Genomic DNA, 8,222 nt, shown 5'->3' on the forward strand with positions numbered 1-8,222 from the left:
GATGACAAAAATATTATATCACGGTACTTGAAGACACTTCTACAATACGCGATATGTAACATGGTATATAGGCTGCAAGCAACACAGTAGTGCTGCATTTAAAAACAAACTGTGAATAAATTCATGAAAGTTCTGTTTGAGATAAAAAAAAGAATGCATTATAAAAGAAAGAAAATAGAGGGAATTATAACAAATCGTTCTGTAATTAAATATTAAGAATTTAAAAGATTCAGTGCAACATTTTTAATTTTTAAAATCCAATATAATACTACTATAACAAGTGTTACTTAAAAAAGATGTCTGGATCTCAGAAAAGTGCAGTCACAATTTATCATGATATCGATATTATATCATGGCATTCCCCATCCTTAACTAAAATCCATATTCACATCAATCTATTAATAGCTAAATCCCATACCAAGCATGATGCAAACAACATGCAATGCAAACAACCAGCACACCCCTAAACATCCCTGTATGCATTAGTACACTAGTATATTACATAGTACCCTAAGTTCTGTATCAGTTAATTGATAGTCATTCTTATAGCTATTTTCTTTTTTACAATATCTAATAATCATAATAAAACATTTAGGGTCTTTTTAGCTCTTTAAAATAAAATGCTGCTAATTTGAAATATTGTAGTACGTTTTTGCAGTGATGGTCGTCATATTTCAATGATGATATTTTATATAAAAGTCTTGTATATGGTTTTATTTACTTTTTAGGGAGTTTTTTTTAATCACACAGATCTGGCAACCCTGGCACCAGATATGGACGTGTCTTAACATGCACGAAGATGAAACTACTCAGATGTGTCCAGGATCCAAAACAGGTATGCTGTACTGATATAATGAACTCATATAATTACGCTATTAGCTTTATATAATATTTATCTTAATTATGAGATTACACACGTCCCAGATAAACTGCTTCGCTTTTGCTCTTGGGCTGTACTGTACTAACAACCTGTTGTACTGTAGTGGCCAAAATCTTTTCAAAAATCCAGAAAACCTCCAGGAAGAGGATAATAATTCACAAGATTTTGATTACAAGATTGCAATCTACTCACAATTACTTCTATATATACTGATAACAAAAAGTTGCCTCTGGTTCCTACGGAGCTCAGTGGTTAAATGCAAACACTTATAGAGCAAGATAATCACACACAAGCTCTTTTTTCATCTTACTAATGCGCACGCTGTAGCGTTTACAAAGGAAGACTAAAATCACCACGGATCTCATGGCAGATCTCGTCCAGCCTGGATATTACAAGAGTATTGCTGCACAAAGCATCGATACTTTCACAATACTACAGTGTGTTGTATTATGCCTGTAGACATGCTAATTTGACTCGAATTGGCACCGTCACACAAGGAATTCACGCAAACCCTTTGTCAAGCAAATAAGGCTCTTTAGCGAAAGTGCTCGGGAACTGTCTGTAGGCCACATGAGCTTTACAGCACAATATACCACAGCATTATTCAAAGCTTGAATCTGATTGGTCAGGTGTTGTTATTTAACAAAAAGAACATATAATCATTGATGGGAAGTTTTTTGGAAGGAAATGTTTATGTAACATTTTGGAAGGAGTCTCCAGTGTCAGCGCTTTGTAACAGCTTCATGACAGAGGAGGTTAAAGGTTCTCAGTACCATCAGTTTTTTTTTTTTTTTTTTTAAGTCTTATTAACTTCAAGAGAGAGAAAGAAAAAACAGGCTGGTTAGAGAAGGATGACAGGAACGAACTAGTTTCACAGATATTCCACAATATTAAAGATAACAATAAATGGATAAAATATGATGTGTTGTTCGTTAAAAAATAAAAATGGTTTATCGTCTTCAAATTGCTGTGGTATAAGAGGAATAAATCACTTCAGGACATGCTGTTATCGGAAAATAATCAACAGTACGTCTTGGCTCGCATTGTGTCGGGCCACATCACAACCTTATTGTTGATTATTTTTCTATTTTCCCAAGTGTTTTACTCCTTACTTACGGGATGTTTTCCAGTAACCTTTGTGTTCTTAGTCATATCCATGTTGTATTTATTTTAAATTGTGATAAATGTCAAATGATAAATGCTTGCCACTTCAGCATTGCATTGCAAACACATCTCATAAAAAAAAATTGTATAAATCAATATCGCATGAAGGAAGTGAGAAACGGTACGAACGCTAACTCTGATCCTAAACCTTTACGAACTCTTTTACGAATTGCGTCGTGCATACTGTTACGAATTTGCAAGTGTTGAGAAGTGAGCATTGTGATGGAGTCTATGTAGTGTTAAAGTCATCTTTGTCAAAATGATGCTATTGTTATAACCCTTCACATGACATAATGGCTTATAATCAACATCAAAACAAGATGTTGATTATCACCAGAGTCTCAGATCTGCATTTCAATCCATCTCATGTTACATGAAATGTAATCACCTCATAGTAGAAATTTTGCACACTAAATGAATATCAGTGGTACATCTCCACCAAAGATCTCACTTGCATTTTATGTTTGGGAGTCCTGAATGCTGGCGAATATCCTTTTGGGGTGTGTGTGTGTGTGTGTGTGTGTGTGTGTGTGTGTGTGTGTAAGAGCTCTGCAAGAGGGTGTGAGATCGAGATCCATTCTGAAATACCCCGGTATGAAGAACGTATGGAGAGATGGACAGGCAACGGCCGAGCTTTTAATAAACTAAACATCTTTCTATTTATCTATCTGTCAGATTTACACAGATAAGAGTGTTCCTTATACATACATTATAGACTGAAAGAACAAGCCCAGTGTCAGAAAATTAGAGACCATGCATAAACATTGAATACCCCAGGCAGAACATGGGATACAATATGGTGTATACTTGGGATTGTTTACCTCAAAAAAACAACAACAACAAGAAGCAGCAATCAATCTCGTCACGTGACACGAGGTCGTACAGATGTGATGTGAGGTTAGAGTGAGGAACGCTGGAACAGGCTGGAGCAGTGAACGCAGCACGGCAGCCTTTAGTGTGGTTAATTGGTTATATGCGCGTCACCGCTTCAGATGCTGCATGTAATTAAATTAAGGAGAAACGCACAAAATGTGTGTTTTTTTAAATGCTTTTTGTAAATAAGCTCAAGTTTGAACAAGCAGGAATGTGCATGACATGATTCAGGCTTTAGAAAAGGCGAGACTCTGTGATGAAGCAATCACGAATGAAATATTAATGTGTGTGGATTGGAAACAGGAAAAAAAAACAGCCATGCAGCGCGAGCGCGTTGTCTCAGGTTGGGTCTGACATGTACAAGCCTCGAGCATGTGCGAATCGCCTGCTTAAAAAGAAATAGATGTGTGTATATGTATATGCAACAACCCTGATTTGATTTGCTCGCCTCCTTTGTTCTGAACAGAGCAGAGCTGCTGCTGTTGAACACGTTTAATCTCCAGAGCCTGTCCACGGCACGCGCACACACTCCGCTTAAGCATCCATGCACGAGCGTTTTTCACTTCTGCTTTCTGCACCAGGCAAAGCGTGCATTCCTCATGCAACCGGAGCAGCCATGGACAGCAAAGCAGGGCATCAGTGTGAACGTAGCACTCAGCGTATATACACACACACACACACACACACACACACACACAGAGAGAGGGAGAAGGAGAGAGAAAGAGAGAGAGAGCGAGCGTTTCCAGCCTCGCGCGCACCTACCTGTGTTCAGAGTGCAACAGTTAGATCCACAGCTCTGCTCCAAAACAACACAATCCTTGCTTCGCGGTCCTGTTTCTTTCTTTTCTTTTAATATATATTTATATATATATATATCTCTCTCTCTCCTCTTGTGTGTATGTGTGTGTGAAAGAAAAACACCAGGACGGAGGCGAATTTAAAAAAAACCCAGGGTGCTGCTCACCGCCCCGACTGCGTCGCAAATCTCATAACCCCGAGAAAACCGTCTCGCTTTCTTCAGAAGCGCGGGGTCGGCGGCTACTGGCCCTTTAAATGGAGCGAACCACCTACTGAGCAGGGGTGCGCCATTGTTCTCGTGCACGAAACATCACCGATACAAGCATTTCCATTACTACTCACATCAATACTCGTTTCTATATTACAGAATTTCTTATTATTTTGTCTCAAGTATCACTTAATTCGTACAATCACGCATTTTAATGATCGGTCTCTTTGTATAAACCACCCTCACGCAGGAGATGGTTTAAGCCCGCCCTTCAGCTAGTATTTTTCTACCAACCCAGATGTTGGATGAAGAACGCTATATGGTCGTATGTGTGTGTGTGTGTGTGTATGTGTGTGTTTACAATAACAACAACTAAGGTCATGCTCAAAATAAGATACAAATAAGGTTTGCATTTTGGTTTTAACAGTCACATGGCACATGAAGAAAGCCTTTAATGGTCACATATTGTACATTACAGTAAAATTCATCTCTTCACATATCCCAGCTTCTTAAGAAGTTCAGGTCAGAGCACAGGGTCAGGTATGATACAGCACCCCTAGAGCAAACAGGGTTAAGGGCCTTGCTTAAGGGCCCAACAGTGGCAGCTTGGTAGTGTTGGCCCTGCTGAAAAAAAAAAAAAAACAAGAGAAACCCTCATAGAGTTTGTAATGGTTTTAAGGGAAATGATAATGGTCCTTTTGGGTCTCTACTGGTAAATTGTTGCCTTCTATTGGTGATATGTTATGTCTAGTGGATACCATTAAGGACCAGTGGTTAGCAATGGAAGCTGTTAGAACTTCTGTGAAGGTTTCTATCATTTTTTTTGCCTGCCCCACCCAACAGGGGGCTTGAACCCCCAACCTTCTAGACAGCAACTCAGTGCCTTAACCATTGAGCCTCCTCTGCCCTTGAACAAGTGTTTCAAAGGAGATCACAAACACAGTCCCCCACTGTCAGAAATTATGCTCTCCAGCTTCCCACATTTGGGGAATTCGCACGGGTCAGGACAGCCAGAGTCCAACGGCTGAGCCTCACCTTGGGCGAACCACCTTCTTGATCATGGTATCACCCCTGTCAGGTAAGACGTGCACATAAGCATGAAATCACTCATTCCATAAAAGCTCACACGAGCTATATTAAGCTATTTGAAACTAAATGGGGCATGTATTCTTATTATTATTCCTATTTACATTTCTAATCTTATTTCTATTCTTATCTTTGCATTGTTCTAAAAAAAAAACTGTTTGTCTAAATGTGGGCTTCTGTGCCCTGAGAGTGCTTTACAGCTTATTTATGATATGAGGATAGACTAGAGTGCATAAGATGCGCCCTTATGCTGTTTTCCAGTAATGAACTTTGATGTAATCTACCAGCAAATAGCAAAGCAATCTATTTATTCAAATGATGCAGCCCAGTAAATGGCTGTTTAGGGAAAATGACACTCTGCAGTAAACAAATGTAAATTCAGCTGACATAAAGAGGCAGAGAATCATGATAAAGGATCTGCGCCCACAGCGGGTTTAATCAAAAGTGCTAACAGCTATCAGAATAGGCCTCTCTAATACACAGCTTCCAGCCAGTTGTGTTGGAGGATTGCCGGACGAGTTACTTCCACATGCTGGGCTGATTCAGCTGAAAGATGTCATGTCTTTAATTCAGTCCAGTTTTTATGTGTATAGCACTTTTAACTATAGATATTGTCACAGAGCAGCTTTACAGAAATCTGGATGTAGATCTTAGATCCTCAGGCGACAGTGGCAAGGAAGAAACCGTGAAAGGAACCAGATTCAAAGTGGAACTTATCCTCTTCTGGGTGATACCGGATAGTGGGATTATAAACCATTACTCTTCTACAGTTAGTATACTATAAAGTCAGACAGTACTAAGTGTTTTGAAAGGATCTTCAGTATGAGTAGCTTGTTTATAAGAGTCCAGGGATGAGCACAGCACAGTCTTTATGATTACAGCAGCAGCTCTTAGGTACATATCTACACATGGCCATAACTAGCGATGAGGACACAGAGATCTGGACCTTGGATGGCTTGTTTTTTTTTTTTTTTTTTTTTTGCACATATATATGAGGTTTTTACAGTTTAACACTACAGTGATCATAACTAATTTACTTACAATGTAGACATTAGAAAAGTTTACTTGCACAATTTCTGATTAATTACTCTAAGTAACATGTTTTTCCTGGAATAAAATGTTGAAAATGGCCCATTGTTCATGTAAAATGGCTATAATTTAAGAATAACCTCTAGTCTATTGTTCTCTAATGTATGAAATCAGTTCACTGAGACCATTTGAAAAATATGCTGGGAAAAATAATGGAAATGCTCAGTAAGTTTCAATAAGGAGATGAAATAAATTATATATTCTTATATTGTGTGCTCCTTTAATATTAGGATAAAAATGACTGTCATGTTTATATGAAAGAAATACAAAAGCAAAAAGATCTAAGATGTCCTATTTTTAAGGCTGTAAACTAAGCTGTGTTGTAAATCAAAATATTAAACTTGGTAAAAATGAAGTCAGAATGAAGTGGAGTCAGAGCAGTTTATGGAAGAATGGAAGTATAACATTAGAAATTAGAAACTAATAGTACACATTGGGCATTGTGATCACAGGGCTCACTAAAATACTGGTTACGGCCCTGAATCTACAGTATCCAGGTGATAATCAAGAGTAAGAGTTGGACATAACTGTTTTTGAGAAGTGCCAATCTTTAGGGGATCCATGTGGGACAAGGCACAAGCGCAGAAGTAGAGCATCAAGAGCTTTCGATGTGAAGATGGAGTCTGGGTGATGTCACGGTACATCCAGTGACCTAAATGTGATATGTAAACACTACAAGGGGTGAGGATGGGGTACAGGGCAGCGTTTGGCCTCTAAAGCTCTCTCCATCTTGCTCTCTAATCCATCCCCGGTTTGAGTTTGGCACATCCGTCAGGTCCTACCTTATTTCTCTCTCTTTTTCTCTCTCTGTAATTGTGTGCATCTGTAATTGAAGCCATTTGAGGCTCTGTGGCTGTGTCGGCCCTTCTGGGGGAGTGGAGGAGTGGAAGAGTGGGGCTCGGTGCTGCTGCGTGAGGCCTGCCAGAGAATTCAGGATGGGAAAAGGGCAGGAAAAAGCGAAGGAGTGCGAGGGAGGGACCCTCCCGTGAAGATAAAAAGGGGAGTGTGTGGTTTTCTCTTTGAAAGCAGGGCCCTAATCATAGTGAAGCGCTGTCATGCTGCTGCCCCACATCCTAAACACACACACACACACACACACACACACATACACACACACACACACCATTTGAGCACATGTTCAGAGTTAAGGCAAGCGTAATGGAAAAATACACTAAACTCATTTGTATCAGAACACAAACAGTAGTTTGACTTCCTTATTTGTTCCAGAATAAATGGCTTCTTATAAATAAAGAACACCTGCATCATTTTTTAGGTTTCAGTTTAAGTGCTAAAGGGAAAGTCCACCCTGAAACATATTAAATATATTCATATTGAAATACTTGTGTGATGTGTTAAGTGATTCTGGTGATGATTTGTTGGTCGGTGCTGTATTTACATCTTTATTCCTGTGAGAAGTTAGCGGTTGTCTACAGCTCTGGGACGAAAAAGACCTAATTAACTTGACTTAAATAACTGATGTCACAGAGGGACATTGTTATTGCTAGCACAGTTACAATGGAGTTTAATGGGAGAAAAATTCACGCATCTCAAACATAATTGATAAGTCAGCTTCCACTGTTAGCTCAGAAAGAGCCAAAAGAGCCAAAAGAGCAAGAGTTATTGGCAAATACTTGGCTCAGCTCGTTAGTAATCTACGAAATGACGAGTGTGTTAGTGTTGACGGCGGTATTAGCATGAAAGCTGACGTTTTGTTAGTTGATCTGTTTGTGCAGGGTGTACAAATGAGAAGGTGAGAGTTGCACAGACTAAAAGACTAAAGCTCTGCTGCATCACTCTCTTTAGGTAGAAATGAAGCGAGGGCTAAATCCCACTGGCACCACTATCAGCAGCATTGTGGTTAACCAAAATGAAAATAAACCAATGTCGATGAAAGATGTTTAAACTAAAATGCCACTGAAGATCATATGTTAAATATAAAGATTAATATGCAAGTCATTCAGGGTGGAGTTATTTTTCTTTAAAGCAGCTGCCCTTTGGTTCAATCAGAGTAACAACCTCTTATTAGTTTCATTCTGTTGTATTTATGTGCCATCAGGATGAATAAAACAACCTTTTCATCATATGTAACGTCGGCTCCTTTTTATCATATCATGCCATCGGAGA

General features: G+C 39.0%; 1 protein-coding gene and 1 non-coding gene across 2 annotated transcripts in view; both read right to left on the reverse strand.

Moving 5' to 3' along the window:
- Positions 1-4,149, reverse strand: part of plxna3 (plexin A3) — a 176,787-nt gene extending 172,638 nt beyond the window's left edge. The window contains exon 1 of the mRNA XM_026928009.3: positions 3,680-4,149. The gene's annotated coding sequence lies outside the window, so the exon portion shown is untranslated. The remainder of the gene's footprint in view (positions 1-3,679) is intronic.
- Positions 4,150-4,845: 696 nt separating this feature from the next.
- Positions 4,846-5,009, reverse strand: LOC113535358 (U1 spliceosomal RNA). Its single transcript, XR_003403590.3, has one exon. It is a non-coding gene; the product is annotated as a U1 spliceosomal RNA (small nuclear RNA).
- Positions 5,010-8,222: the final 3,213 nt, after the last annotated feature.

This window comes from Pangasianodon hypophthalmus, chromosome 8 (genome assembly GCF_027358585.1).
Source record: "Pangasianodon hypophthalmus isolate fPanHyp1 chromosome 8, fPanHyp1.pri, whole genome shotgun sequence".
Classification (NCBI taxonomy): Eukaryota; Metazoa; Chordata; class Actinopteri; order Siluriformes; family Pangasiidae; genus Pangasianodon; species Pangasianodon hypophthalmus.